Below are 14,874 nucleotides of genomic sequence, written 5' to 3'. Positions count from 1 at the left end.
TTTCAATAAATTACATAGGCCGATTGACAAAGGTGGGCTAGGCCTACCCAAGATTTGTTTTATTATTATGCATTCGGTCTCAGACATTTGGCTCATTGGTCGCTTCCACTTGAGAGAGCCCCTCCCTGGTTTTGTATTGAACAGGAAGTTCTTGCCCCTATTTCGCCATTGCAAAGCCTTTCTATCAAACTAATCGGAGAAGTTAAGTTACACCCCGTTATCTCGCATTTGCACTCGGAGTGTTTAATTCGGACAATTAGGTCATGAGGCATCAGTGTATTACTCCCTGCTAATTCAGAGTCTGGGAATGGAGCTTTAACTTCTTTCAAGAGATTATGGGAGAAAGATTTATACTTAGTATTGGAGGAGGGAGTGTGGGCTAGGATTCTAAAAAACGTCAAGTCTGTATCTAGAGATGCAAGGGTGCGCCTTATGCAATTCAAGATTTTACATATAGTCTATTGGACCCCCTCTAGATTGCATAGGCTTGGTCTTAAAGACACACGCACCTGCTGGCGATGTCAATTAGAAGATGGAGATACAAACCATGTCTTTTGGGGATGTGTTAAGATGCAAGAATTTTGGTTGAAGGTTCAGAGTTTTATGTGTGATGTATTGGGCACTCAAATTTCATTTTACCCCAGACTTTGTATTTTAGGCGATGGGGCGGTCGTCACTGTGGGGGATAAACACATAAAAAATTGGGTCCTGCCCGGCGTTATGATGGGCAGACAGATTATTTTAAGGGGATGGAAGTCGGCTGGATTGTCCTCATTTCGGGAGTGGTGCACGGAGATGGGGAGGGTGGCAGCTTTCGAGGAGGTGTCATGTAGAAGGCTGGGAATCTGTGATTCGTTTGATGGGAAATGGGGCAGTTATTTGCCGTTTTGGGGGGACTCACAGGGAGGGGATGTGGAGAGAGAAGTATAGATTTAAATGTGTATGATTATTATTATTTTATTTATTTTGTGTGTGTATACTTATATGTGACCACAGGGATGTTCGTTGAGGGTCAGGGTGGGGTTGGTGATTGGGGAGGGGGAGGGGTGATAGTGGGAGTTAAATGTTGATTCAGTGTATATATGTTTTGTTTTTCTTTGTTATATGTATGAATCAATAAAAAATGTTAATCGGAAATTGTCAAAGATAGGAGTAGAAGGTAGAATGTACAATTGGCTATTACAGTTTTTGTTTAATCAAACATTTGTGGTTCAAGTGGGTTCATGTCAGTCATCTGTTTTTAATGCAGCAAATTGTATTCCACAAGGGAGTGTCATTAGCCCAGTGCTTTTTAATATTATGATTAATGATATATTTGAAAACTTAGGTCCTGGGATATGGTGTGCATTATATGCTGATGATGGTGCTATATGGAAGAGAGGTCAAAATATGACCCAAGTCATCTCAAGTATGCAGTCAGCCATTAAAAAGGTGGAAAAATGGACTATAGATTGGAGATTTAAAATGTCAACCAGTAACTCGTTTTATATGTTATAGCATATACTCAGAAAAAAGAAATTCCTGATGGTATTGAACTATTATTATATGGTAAACCATTAGAACGCTTGAAAGTATTTAAGTATCTAGGAATTTGGTTTGATAGTAGATATAATTGGAAGAAACATAGAGAAGAAATTGATAAAAAAAATCTTAAATGTGATGAGAGCAATAGCTGGAAAAAAATGGGGAGCGGAAAGAACATCAGTGTTGTCGATTTATCAAGCTATGATTAGATCCATTTTTGATTATGGATGTATGATATATGGTGCTTCATCAGTAACATTATTAAAGAGCTATGACAGAATACAGTACAGAGCACTTAGAATATGTTTAGGAGCAGTCAGATCAACACCAGTCAAAGCTCTGATTGTTGAGGCGCATAAAATACCACTGAGTTTGCGTAGAGTGAAACTGTCCTTGGCTTATGATGGAAGCCATATTGCTACTGATGTTTTAAATAACTGTTGGAAGTATGTAAATAAAAAGGAAGGGGCTTTGGGTGGGTCATAAATCAGCTAGCAGAGAAATATCAGATTGCAGACATAGGATGTTGCGTTTCACCTGTATGGGGAAAGTACCAACATAGATAATTCCTGATGTAAAAATTGACTTGGAGATATTGGATAAGAGAAGGGAATGGGAGGAACTGGGTAAAATATAAAATTTAACAGACTTTGAAATAGCCCTTTGAAAAGCATAATGTAAACAAGCATATCCAGGAAAGATTCTATGCAAGGACTCAAATTTATACAGATGGATCAAAAGACCCAAATATAGGGATTACAGAAGTGGGAATATATATTCCAGATCTGGATGTATCTATAGCTAAAAGATTAACATCTGAATTACACTGTGTAACAATTTATTTATTTATTTGGTTCCTGGGTAGCAAGTGTTATTTCCTAATTGCTTATGCCTCAAAAGTATAGAAAATGGCTATTATTACCCACTGACTTTGCTTTTGTGTTCAGAACAGTGATATTTTGAAATTTACCTATTTTCCAGAACATTCCAGATAGATTCAGTGCTGAGTAAACTTGGAGTAACTTCTAGAACTTTCCAGTAATATAAATAGTAGTATAAATACAGGGGCCTTAAGCCCACCAGTTCAGTTTAGTTCCAGCTGCCTAAGTGGATACATATCTGCATTTTTCTGAGATGGCATCAAGAGGCTGCAAGCATCCGGCAGACGCATTTTGCTATGTCTGCGGCCAATTTATCAAGACAAGAGCGAAAAAGTATTCAGTGGAAGCATATGCTAAGATGTGTGAGGCCTACAAGGCATATTTCGGCATGCATGTCGGGGATCAAGACAAACCCTGGGCACCTCATTTCACCTGCGAGCACTGCAAAATAACTCTAGAAGGTAAGATGGACAATTGTTGCTCGGAATTGTATGTTATAAAATTTGTTAATTTTTAAAATTGTAAAAGTTTTTGAAGTCTCGAATGTTATTGAAAAAATATATAATATATGAAAAATGTTGTGAGAATCTCTTACACATTAGTCATGGGTGAAATAAATGTATTTTTGTAGGATGGTACAGAGGGGAAAAGAGAGCCATGAAGTTCGCTATCCCAAGAATTTGGAACCCACTGATCACTCAAGCAACTGCTACTTCTGCAAGGTGGACCCTTCAAAACGTCGGACTGGCAAGAATGCACTTGCTATCACGTATCCGGACCTTCCTTCATCCATCGCCTGGTGTCACACTGCCATGAGCTCCCCGTACCCACTCCTCCGAAGAGAGAGCAGCCGTCTTAAGAAGAGAGCAGCAAGTCAAAGAGTGAGGAAGACGTTGTAGATCCAGATGACAATTTCAGAGGTGGAGCTGAGGAGAGAAACCCATACTACCCCAACCAAAAAGACCTCAACGACTTGATTAGAGATCTTGGTCTCACCAAGTCCAATGCCGAGCTTTTGACGTGTAGGCTCAAGCAGTGGAACTTGTTGGATGAAGGTGTGCAAGTTGCAGATCAGAGGAAGCATTACCAACCTTTTTCCAGCTTCTTCACCCATCAAGATGGGCTCTGCTTCTGCCACAATGTGACCAGTCTGTTCGAGGCAATCAGAATCGCCTGTAACCAGAATGAGTGAACCTCTTCATTGACAGCTCATCTAGGAGCCTCAAAGCCGTGCTGCTCCATAATGGTAACAAGTACCCGTCTCTTCCCCTGGCTCACTCGGTGCACCTCAAAGAGGATTACAACAGCATCAAGACCTTGCTGGACGCCTTGAAGTATGATGAGTACGGCTGGGAGGTCATAGGAGACTTCAAAATGGTGGCATTCCTGATGGGCTTCCAAAGCGGTTTTACCAAGTTTCACTGCTATCTTTGCCTTTGCTTTTGTATTACTTTAGTATAAATACATGTTCATTTGGGTTCACATGTTGTTTTTTTTCTGTCTTTATGTGAACGAAAAGACACAAATTTGCCCGTTTTCTCATTGGAAATAGGTACATTTCTAAATATCACTGTCCTGGTCACAAAAGCAAAGTTTGTGGGGAATAATAGCCATTTTCTATACTTTTGAGACATAAGCAATTAGGAAATAACACTCACTACCCAGGAACAAAAATTGTGTTACATAGTGTTATTGGTATATTCTGTTGAAATGGTCGCTATAATAGTAGGTTTGATGAGGGTAGAGGAAATAAAACCAGATAGAGTGGTGATATGTTCTGACTCTGCTTCTATTTTAACATTGTTATCTACCTGTCATTCATCTCAAAAGGATTTGATGAGTGAGATATTTATGTTATTATGGCGTATACAAAGGAAAGGAGTGGTAGTAGGTTTATATTGGTTACCAGCGCATACAGGGGTCTCTGGAAATGAAATTGCAGATGAGCTAGCAAAGAATGCTTTAAAAAGGAAGGAAGTGGATCTTAATGTTCCCTTGGGTAAAGGAGAATTAAAATCTAGTTTTAAGAAAAATATTACAAAAGAATGGCAAGAAATTTGGAATATGGATATTAAGGGAAGGCATTTACATAAAATTAAAAAAATCGGTAGATGTTAAAAGAGCTATATGTGGGAGAAATAGAAAGGAAGAGGTCATAATGACTAGTTTTTAACTGGAGTACATGATAGTGAGCTATGTGAGTGTTGTGGTGAGAAAGAAACAGAAGAACACGTAATATACTGTATGATTGTAGAAGATATGAGGAGAGAAAGGAATTAATATTATATTTAAACAAAAAGGGTAGGAAGGATAAATATTTTGAGTATTTATTGGGATGTGAGTTTAATAGAGATTGAGTAGGATACAGGATTCTTTTACAATACATATATAGTGTAGGGCTAAATGTAAACATTTAAATTTAAAATAGAGTAATGATGCTTTGCTCCACACTGGATCTTGAAGGGATCTGTGGAGGCTGGAGGAGCTGAACACACAGCGCCAGCCGATACCTGAGCCCTGATGGATCTAAAGTTGGGGCAGAGTGTCAAGTAGTAGGTTTTTTCTGTCTAGAAAGGAGAGAACAAAGAGAGGAAATATAGCTGCAAGCAGCGATGACGGGCCCCAGCACCATGGGTCCATTTCCACCCGGTGGCTTTTGGAAAACAATGCAAGGTGGACAGATGCATTTGGCATTTGACATTATTCTACAATATTGAAGCAATTTGGATAAATATAAGAGGATTATTTTAAAGTCTGTTATAAGAGCCACACTTCTTGCTGCCAGGTGGTGGTGCTATGACTGTGATCCAAAATAGTCACATACATGTGATTAGCCCCCAAGTCTATACATACATCTAAATTTTGATCTAAATCACACATAGCACACAGAAGATATGAGACACTTCCTGTTTAATTTAATGCCTCTCCCTGGCAACGCCATTCAGTATATCAAAACCTGTTCACAATTTAGCATCTTCAATGTCTTGGCATTATATCATCTAAATGTGGTGACAGTCTCATGAATCCCCTAGGAGGAGTATTTAAAAGTTCAGAGACTGCAATATTCAAAAAATCCAAAATGGCGACTTCCTGTTAGGTGGAGCTAATAACAATAATTATGAAAGTTCTTTGGCTTGATGAGAACTATATATGTAACAATTTTGGTGACTGTAGGTGAAAATGGGGGTGCTACAGAGGCCATCTTACATGCCTATTTTAAAGGGGGTCCTACAGAGCCCCCCCATATGCCCATGCGTGAAATTGCGCCCACCCCTAATGGCCAACGACTCTGATGCGTGTGCAAAATTTCATGAAATTTTAAGCATGCCAAGTGCCTCAAAAACACCCAAATATAGGAAGAAAGGAATAATAACAAGTAATGTGTTGCCATGGCAACACTTTTTAAGATATCAAATATCTCTTGGCACTTTTAAATCATCAGTGTCTTGACATTATTCTAAAGAATTTTGAAGCAATTCATATAAACACAAGAGGGCTATTTCAAAGTCTGTTAAAAGTGCCATACTTCCTGCTACCAGTTGGTGGTGCTATGACCGTGACCCATAATAGCCACATCCATGTGATAAGCCCTCATTAGCAAACATACAGCTGAACTGTAATCAAAATCACACAATGCACACTGAAGATATTAGGCACTTCCTGTTCCCATTTTTCGCCATAAACATATTGCTTTGCCAGGGCAACACCGTTCAAAACATTTGCAATTTAGCATCTGCTATGTCTTGGCATGATGTTGCACAAATTTGGTGCCAGTCACATGAATCCCCTAAGAGCAGTATTTAAAAGTTCAGAGCCTGCAATTTTCAGAAAATCCAAAATGGCCAACTTCCTGTTGGGCGAGTTAATGACTGTAAGTATTTAAGTTGTTCCGCTTGATGAGATCTATATATGTACCAATTTTGGTGACTGTAGGTGAAAATGGGGGTGCTACAGAGACCCCGTTACATGCCCATTTTAAAGGTGATGCTACAGAGCCCCCCTACACGCCCATGTGTGAACGTTTGCCCAGTCATAATGGCCATTGACTCTGATGAGTGTGCAAAATTTCATGAAATTTTAAGCACTCCAAGTGCCTCAAAAACACCCAAATATAAGGAATAATAACAATTAATGCATTGCCATGGCAACAGTATTTAAGATATAAAATATTCCTTTACAAATTTACATCAGCAGTGTCTTAACATTATTCTAAAGAATTTTTAAGCAAGTCATGTAAACACAAGAGGGCTATTTCAAAGTCTGTTGTAAAAGCAACACTTCCTGCTGCCAGGTGGTGGCTCTAATGACTGTAACTCAAAATAGTCACATCCATGTGATTAGCCCCCAAGAATAAACATACATCTCAATTTTGATCTAAATCACACATTGCACACAGAAAATATGAGACACTTCCTGTTTCCCATTTTTCGCTATTAATTTAATGCCTCACCATGGCAACACCGTTCGATATATCAAAAATCTGTTCACAATTTAGCATCTTCAATGTCTTGGCATAATATTGTCTTAATGTGGTGACAGATACAAAATGGCCAACTTCCTCTTGGGCAGAGCTAATAACTATAATTATGTAAGTTGTCTGGCTTGATGAAAACTATACATGTACCAATTTTGTTGACTGAAGGTTCCCATTTTAAAGGGGGCACTACAGAACAACTTTGCCCAGCCCTAATGGCCAATGACTCTGATGTGTGTGCAAAATTTCAAGTGTTATTACGCATGTTAAGTACCCCAAAAGTACCGAAAACCTTGAAAATAATAATAATAATAATCCTTAAAAGAACAATTGGGTCTCCATACTTTCAGTGCTTGGGCCCTAATAAAAATAATCCTTAGAAGAACAATAGGGTCTCCACACTTTCAGTGCTTGGGCCCTAATAATCCTTAGAAGAAGAATGGGGCCTCTGCACTTTCAGTGCTTGGGCCTAATAAGAGGTGCACACAAGCGAACTCAATAAGGAATGGGCATAGACACTGACAGAGTGACATAATAATTATTAAAAACATATTCAACTTATTTACATATCTTATTGGTCACTTATTTCGATGCATGCAACTTTTTTAAACTCATAGTAATTGAGATACATGCATTTAAAAATTCACTTGTTACACAGAGCTATTTAAAATGAACTAGTGAATTTAAAAATGTGCTTAAAAATTATTTTACAAGACCCAAGACATGCTGATTATAGCCTACCGCTTAAAATTCTATTCTAAAATCTTGATGTAGCCTATCATTCATTTTACCCAAGAATTTTACTGCATTAGTCATTCTAAAGAACAGCATGGCAACATGGCTTAAAGTTTGTGGGTAAAACCAGAACCTTAGGGTGTATTGACAAACTGAAACATTTATCATGTTTGTTTATATATTTTAAAATTAAAATGTTTACTCAAATTTGGTGAATCTTTGGTTATCTTTAAAAAAAAATTGCATGTCCACAAATAGTAAAACAGCAAATGATGTTTTGTATGTGTACAGGGGACATTTAAGGTATAATACAGTTGCACCCTTACAAGCACAACTGGCCCCACCTTGGCCCCCTCAGTCAAAATGGTCTAGAACCACCCCTGATGGTATCATCAGCCAATTGACTTAGCTTTTTTACTTTTTGCTGATAATATCAACATTTTTAAAATTGTATTTTCTCAACAAAAAAAAAAAAAAAAAAATATATATACATACATTTTAAAAATTAACAAACAAAGAGAAAAGAAAGAATTCCACAAAGAACAGAATCCACAATTACTACCATAATTTTGCTTCTCTCCATGTGGTCCTCACTGAGAGCCTTCCAAAAAGGACAAATACCTGTCCCATTTCTTACCAAACGTGTCCAATCTGCCAAACTGTTTATATGACTTCCTTTCTAATCAGAATCAGAATCAGAATGAGCTTTATTGCCAAGTATGCTTACACATGCAAGAAATTTGTCTTGGTGACAGGAGCTTCCAGTGTACAACAATACAAAAACAATACAAAAACAGCAGCAAGACATAGATAATAATAAAAAATAAAAAATAATTATACACATACGTACAGACACACACATACATACATACACACATACACATGGGTAGTGCAAATTAATACAATCTGTCATGTACAGTGTAAAAACAAATCTGTTATGTACAGTGCAAATGTTTTTTTTTTGTTGTTGTTTTTTTTTCAGAGGAATGAAATGGGAAGTGAATTTCCCCTGTCTCACAAGCTGCTGCCTGTCCGTCAAAAAGCTGGTAATCCACTGATAGATATACATGGGAACAGAGAGTTGGTGTAATTTATTCTGGAGTATAGCTGGGATGATGGTGTTGAAAGCCGAACTGAAGTCCACAAAAAGGATCCTTGCATATGTCCCTGGTCTGACATGCAGGTGAAACGCCATCTGGGCCCTGTGCTTTCCTTATCCTTTGTTGTTGAAAGACGCGGCTCACATCATCTTCACAGATCTTTAGTGCAGTTTGAGTAGCAGGAGGGGGGAGGAGGGGGGTTGCAGGAGGTGTTGGTGATTGTGTGAAGTGAAGGTCAGAGTGGGTGTGGGGTGTGAGATTGGGCCTTTCAAATCTACAGTAGAACACATTCAGGTCGTCAGCCAGTTGTTGGTCCACCAGAGGGTTGGGGTCAGGAGTCCTGTAATTCGTAAGTTGTTTCATGCCACTCCACACTGATGCAGGGTCGTTAGCTTCTCAGAGTATCTTCTTTTAGCCACTCTGATTCCCTTATTCAGTGTGTTCCTGGCCTGATTGTACAAGACTTTATCCACAACTCTGTAAGCATCCTCTTTGGCCTGACGAAGCTGCCTGAGTTCCACTGTAAACCATGGTTTGTCGTTGTTAAATGTTAAATAAGTCCTAGTAGGAATGCACATATCCTCACAAAAACTGATATATGATGTAACAGTATCTGTGAGCTCATCCAGATTGGTGTCTGCAGCCTCAAAAACACTCCAATCAGTGCAGTCAAAGCAGGCTTGTAGTTCCAGCTCTGCTTCATTGGACCATCTCTTTACAGTCCTTAATACAGGCTTAGCAGATTTTAATTTCTGTCTGTAGGTTGAACCAGACAGTGATCAGAGAGTCCCAAAGCTGCTCTAGGGACAGAGCGATATGCATCCTTTATTGTTGTATAGCAGTGATCCAGTATATTTCTGTCTCTGGTGGGGCATGTGATGTGCTGTTTGTATTTGGGCAGTTCACGTGTGAGGTTTGCTTTGTTAAAATCCCCAAGAATAATAATAACTGAGTCCGGGAATTGTTGTTCCGTGTCTGTGATTTGATCAGCCAGCTGTTGCAGCGCTGTTCAAATTTGCGTTTGGCGCGATATACACACTCACCAAAATAAATGAGGAAAACTCCCGTGGTGAGTAGAAAGGCTTACAGTTAATAAAGAAAGGTAAATTCAAATAAGTAGAGAAAAATGAAGGCCCATTTCTTGCAAGGGACCTCCCACACTGTCTGTACCCTCAATAAGAAGCATATTTACTGTGTCATATTGGAGTAAAATGCATCCAAAGTTAATACCAGGCTCAAAGAAATTATATTTGTCTCAGTTTTAGAGACGTAGAAAGGTGAATTCAAATAAGTAGAAAACATGAAGGACCATTTCTTGCAAGAAACTTCCTACACTATCTGAACCCTCAATATGAAGAATATTTATTGTCATTTTGGAGTGAAATGCATCCAGATTCACCAAAACATGCAAATACTTCGTGCTTTTTCATGAACTCAGAGACCTATAGAAAAGTGAATTCAAATAAGTAGAAAACTTTAAGGCCCAGTTCTTATAAAGGGCCTCCCACACTCTCTGAACCCTTAATATGAAGCATATTTACTGTCATTTTGGAGTGAAATGCGTCCAAAATCACCAAAACGAGCAAAGACATTGCTATTTTGAATTTGGAGACCTGTAGAATTGTGATTTCACATAAGTACAAAAAGGGTCAGTAATGTAGATAGTGTCATGTGTTCTCAACACCGCCTACGTCATGTGGGACACACAGGGTCACAGCCCAATGCAACGTAAATTAAAATCCTTTTTGCTGTTGGCTAGTGATTTTACTGGATTCTTCATTACAAGAGCGTACATGAATTTGAACAATTTACTGTGAATAAATTGTTTTTTTAAATGAGTTGACAACCATTTCCTGCAGGTTACATCCTTACATGTTTTTTTTCCTTAAAGCTTAACTATGTACCTTTTTCATTGTTCAATTAATTTCTCCTAATCTAGCTTAATATGCAGAGATAGCTATAAGTAAGCCATTAGTAGGTTAATTTTCTCAAACACTGTAAACACTGTCTGTGGCGCTCTCCCATTTGTTTTGGGTGACCCTCTAGACCATACCCACCAACACTGACTCAACCAATGGTGTGAGTTGGGGGCGGTACTATCTATTTGTTCAACCAAAAGCAGATAGGGTCATATTCAGAATGCTGTTTTAAAAATTTTTGAGATTTTTGCAATTCTGTTGGGTGCAGAATGTGGTGCAGAAAATGTATACTTCAGCTTTAAAGATGAACAAAGTAAACAGTTTTTTATTTTCAGTGAAATTATCAAGTAAATGCAAGGTAATGCTCTGGAGTTGAATAACATCTCTGAAGGTTCAAGGAACCTAATACATCTAAATTATACATGTTTATCAAAGATGCAGTTTTACACTTATATTGTGTAAAAATACACTTTAGCAAGACCACCTGAAGTGATTTTTTATTATTTATGTAATATATTTTAACACATTTTCTAGAAAAATTATTGACAATTTAAAATTAAAAAATTTGACTTCCATGTTCAAATAATGATTTTAATAAGTAATATATTATCAAAGTCTAAAGTACAATAAGGGGAAAAAACATATATACAGTATATACAAATGCACTTATGCCCCCCACACAGGAACACACACACACAAAAGCTTAAATACTAAAGCCATGGGGCCTTAACACATTGGCAATAAAGAGTATGTGAAAAAACACATCCATATCCCATGTCATATGAAAAAAATATGACATTTAAGATTGTAAAATGTCCATCATAGTAGTGGAAAGCAAACTGAAACAATGTGATTCTGCACACCTTTGGTGTAATAAGAATAATGAAATTTATGTTCTACTAAATATAGGTGAACAGTTGGCTGAACTTAAATTACTTCAATTGGTAGACGCGGACGGGTGAGATCATGAGCGAGGCTCGAGCTCCTTCTGTGAAGGAGTTTGGCCTGCAGGTGGGGTTGATTACATCTTTAATTTATTATCAATTTGAAAATTAGTGGACAAATATATTTGTAATTTATAAAAAAAAAAAAGTCATTTAAAGGGAGCCAATTGGCCATGACCAGCAACATTCATTGTTAATGCAGGTTAATAATGCAGTGAAAAGTAAAATGTGGAGACAAATGTAGCAAGAACAGTCTTTGAACAATTTCATAGCTCCGGATCAGACTCCTACTTTTCATCATGCAAGGTTCAGGACCAGAATAGCTTTAATGACAGTGGATGCCTGTCTCAGTCTTACAACTCGTTATCAGACTGCCCATTGCAAGACCATGCAACCACTACCGTATATGGTTTGGCCAGCCTCAGAAGACAATTGTAAATCAATGGATTGGTCTCAAGGAATACCTAATATCAGACCTCAGGTAGTTGCCAGTAGTGGCGGAAGTGAAGCTGATCTTTATTGGTTAGTGTCAAACATCTTGGAAGGAACAGATTCATTGGATTTCTACTCTTCATGCTTCTCAGAGAACAGGGCATCATCTAGTCTGAAAGGTGTATGGTCTCTTAAATTAATGAGAGTGGACAGCTTGCATTATTTAAAAAATGAGGAGCAGATGCTGCCCATCCCTGGATTTCCATCAAACCAGATTTGCCCTAAACCAACCATCAATGACAGTGCTCACCTTACATGCAGAGAATCTCATCAATGGGCCGAACTTCAGAATTTCAATGGTTTTGATGCTTCTGCACCAGCCTGTCATTTCTCTTCCTGTAATGGAGTGGCTGACACTCATTCTTCCCCTCCTCAAAACCTCATTCGTCCCCCAGGCCTGAACACACCACCAGCATTAAACTCTTACATTTCACAGAACAAGGCATGTAAACCTGAGTATTTTACACCTGAGAAGAATGAAGGATACTACAGCACCAATAACTCTCTGTCTGTTTACATAAACACAGTCAACAACTTCTGCTACCCTCCAAACAAAATGGTTGACTCCTATTTCAATTCATCCCAAGACTTTTTGGCTATGAGCAAAGATAAACTGAGAACAACTCAATCCTTTTCTGTGCAGGATGTCAGTAAACTGGCCTTTCTTTTGGCAGAGCAGGATAGTGGCTACTGCAGAGAATCAGGAGGAACACATGACAAAACAGAGAAGTCATCCTTTTCAAAGAATGTCAGAGCTTAATACTCAGACACCAAATTTTAAGAGAGAGGTAACCCGCAGCAATGTGGAGCAAAGAGGAGCTGAAGTAGGCATCAAAAAGATTCTGTTACAGTGTGATTATCTTACAAATAATTTTTTTGGTTTTGGACAACAGCCACCTAAACCTTTTTCAACTAGCTTTTCCCCTCCAACTCTGCACCCAAGCAAAGAAGCACAAATGCAGAAATGCAGCACAAACCAGTGTAAATCTGTTCCAGCATACCCAGTCAAACCACTATCAGAGCCAAACCAAGATCCCGAATAAGACCAATGGCAACATTGAATCTAAGGGGTTAGCAAAGCTCATGTCTTTGCCTGGGTTTGTTCCCTTATTTCCTTCTTAGCAATTCTTACTGATTGATTTCAGTCAGGGTAATGGAGTTAATCTACAGGGTAGGATAGGTCTTGTTAGTCTGGAGGGGTTAAGAAATGGAGCAGGAAATGTGGACAATGGAGATTTTGACCTCCAGCAAGAGAACAACAGGCACTCAGCAGGCCTCATGATGGATGGACGTTTTTTTCAATGATTTAGCACGAAACCCAAACTTCCAGCTGGTTTCCCTAAAGAGCTGGACAAGACACCAGGGCTTCTGCAGAATTCATATCAATGTTGGGAAGCCCCAACAGTCAGCTACACCATTACCTGGAGGAATGTTACGAGCAGTGGAGGATGCTGGAAAAAGAGAGGAAGAAAGCAGAAGCTGTTCTTATAAAGAATTACCCAGGAAAACATATGTCCGTGGTGACCAGTGTTTTACCCAAAATGCCTTCAAACCCTTCCAAAGTGGACAGACTCATTATAGACCAGCTGCGGGAACAGGCCAAGGTGGCAGGTTTGGTGGGGAAGATGCAACAGTTGCTGAGTTTTCGCAAGAATGAGTTCATCAATGCTAACAGCAGACAGAGGCAGCCAGTGGACTTCTTTAGAGAGGACAGGGAGATCCTTCTATTGGCATCTGCAGTGAAGGACCTGTGCAGCAGCACCAGGAAAGTCCAAACTGCTCTTTGGTGTGCATTGCAAACAATTTTGCCCAAAACAAGCAGCTATTAAGAAGAGAGACAAGAGAAAGCTACCTGCTCCCCTTTAGGACAAGACAGTCCTGAGCAGATCATTTGTCACATTTGTCCACAAAGGCACAAGAGATGATGTGATTGGATTTTAAGAGGAATTAATTACTTATTTAAGTTATTTCAATTTAGTGACACATTAGGCTCTTTTCTGGGCAGCAGATGGAATTCTTAGTTCATTAATATTTATCAGTCTTCTGTGAAAACCACCAATCAGAATACAATTAAATTCTCCAAAAGATGGTACATAGAATTATGGCTTTAAGATCAGTACTGAAGTATCCCAGGTAGCCAGCGCAATCGGGCCAATTGCAGCTGAGTGTTGGCTCACTCGGCTGTGTTCTGGCAGCGGCTCACCAAAAGTGAGCCAGCTCTGGCCCAGTAATGGTTGCCAGATTTGGCTAGGCTTTGGATGTGTGGATTTGGCCCGATTTGGGCTGAGACATGGCACATTTAGTCACATTCGGCCCGACTATGGTCATACTACTTATGGTCATAAGTGCTGGTCTAATTTTGGGTGAGATATGGCCATACAGACTCGGACCAGTTTAGTTTGAGTGCTGGGGGTGGACAGATCAGGGACTGGGACACGGGGTAGGGCAGAGATTCCTTTTCAAGGTGGGTCACTATGGAGCAGGACGTGGTCATGTGTCTGTCACTGGGGAGAGAGGAGGCGGTGTGGGTCATCACCTGGTGATTAATGATCCATAACACCTGTGTCTTGTTACAGTGATGACGGAGATGGGCTTGAAAAGGCCACTGAGAACGCAAGTGAGAGGGAGAGTCCCAGTCACACAGACCTGCCAGATCGTGAAGCTAAATGCTGCAAAGCTGTTAACCTTAATTATTTATGAGTTTATGTTATCTCTTATGACTAAAGCTAAAGTAGATACCTTGTTGTGACGCTAAAGAGTAAATGCACTGCAGTGAAGCTGAAAAGCCAAAGACTGTTTGCTAGA

At 39.1% G+C, this 14,874-nt stretch overlaps 1 pseudogene; it reads left to right on the top strand.

Moving 5' to 3' along the window:
• Positions 1-10,984: 10,984 nt before the first annotated feature.
• Positions 10,985-13,994, top strand: LOC127416694 (uncharacterized; annotated as a pseudogene).
• The last annotated feature ends 880 nt before the right edge of the window (positions 13,995-14,874 follow it).

This window comes from Myxocyprinus asiaticus, chromosome 26 (assembly GCF_019703515.2).
Source record: "Myxocyprinus asiaticus isolate MX2 ecotype Aquarium Trade chromosome 26, UBuf_Myxa_2, whole genome shotgun sequence".
Lineage (NCBI taxonomy): Eukaryota > Metazoa > Chordata > Actinopteri > Cypriniformes > Catostomidae > Myxocyprinus > Myxocyprinus asiaticus.
This window is presented reverse-complemented; position numbering and strand designations above follow the sequence as displayed.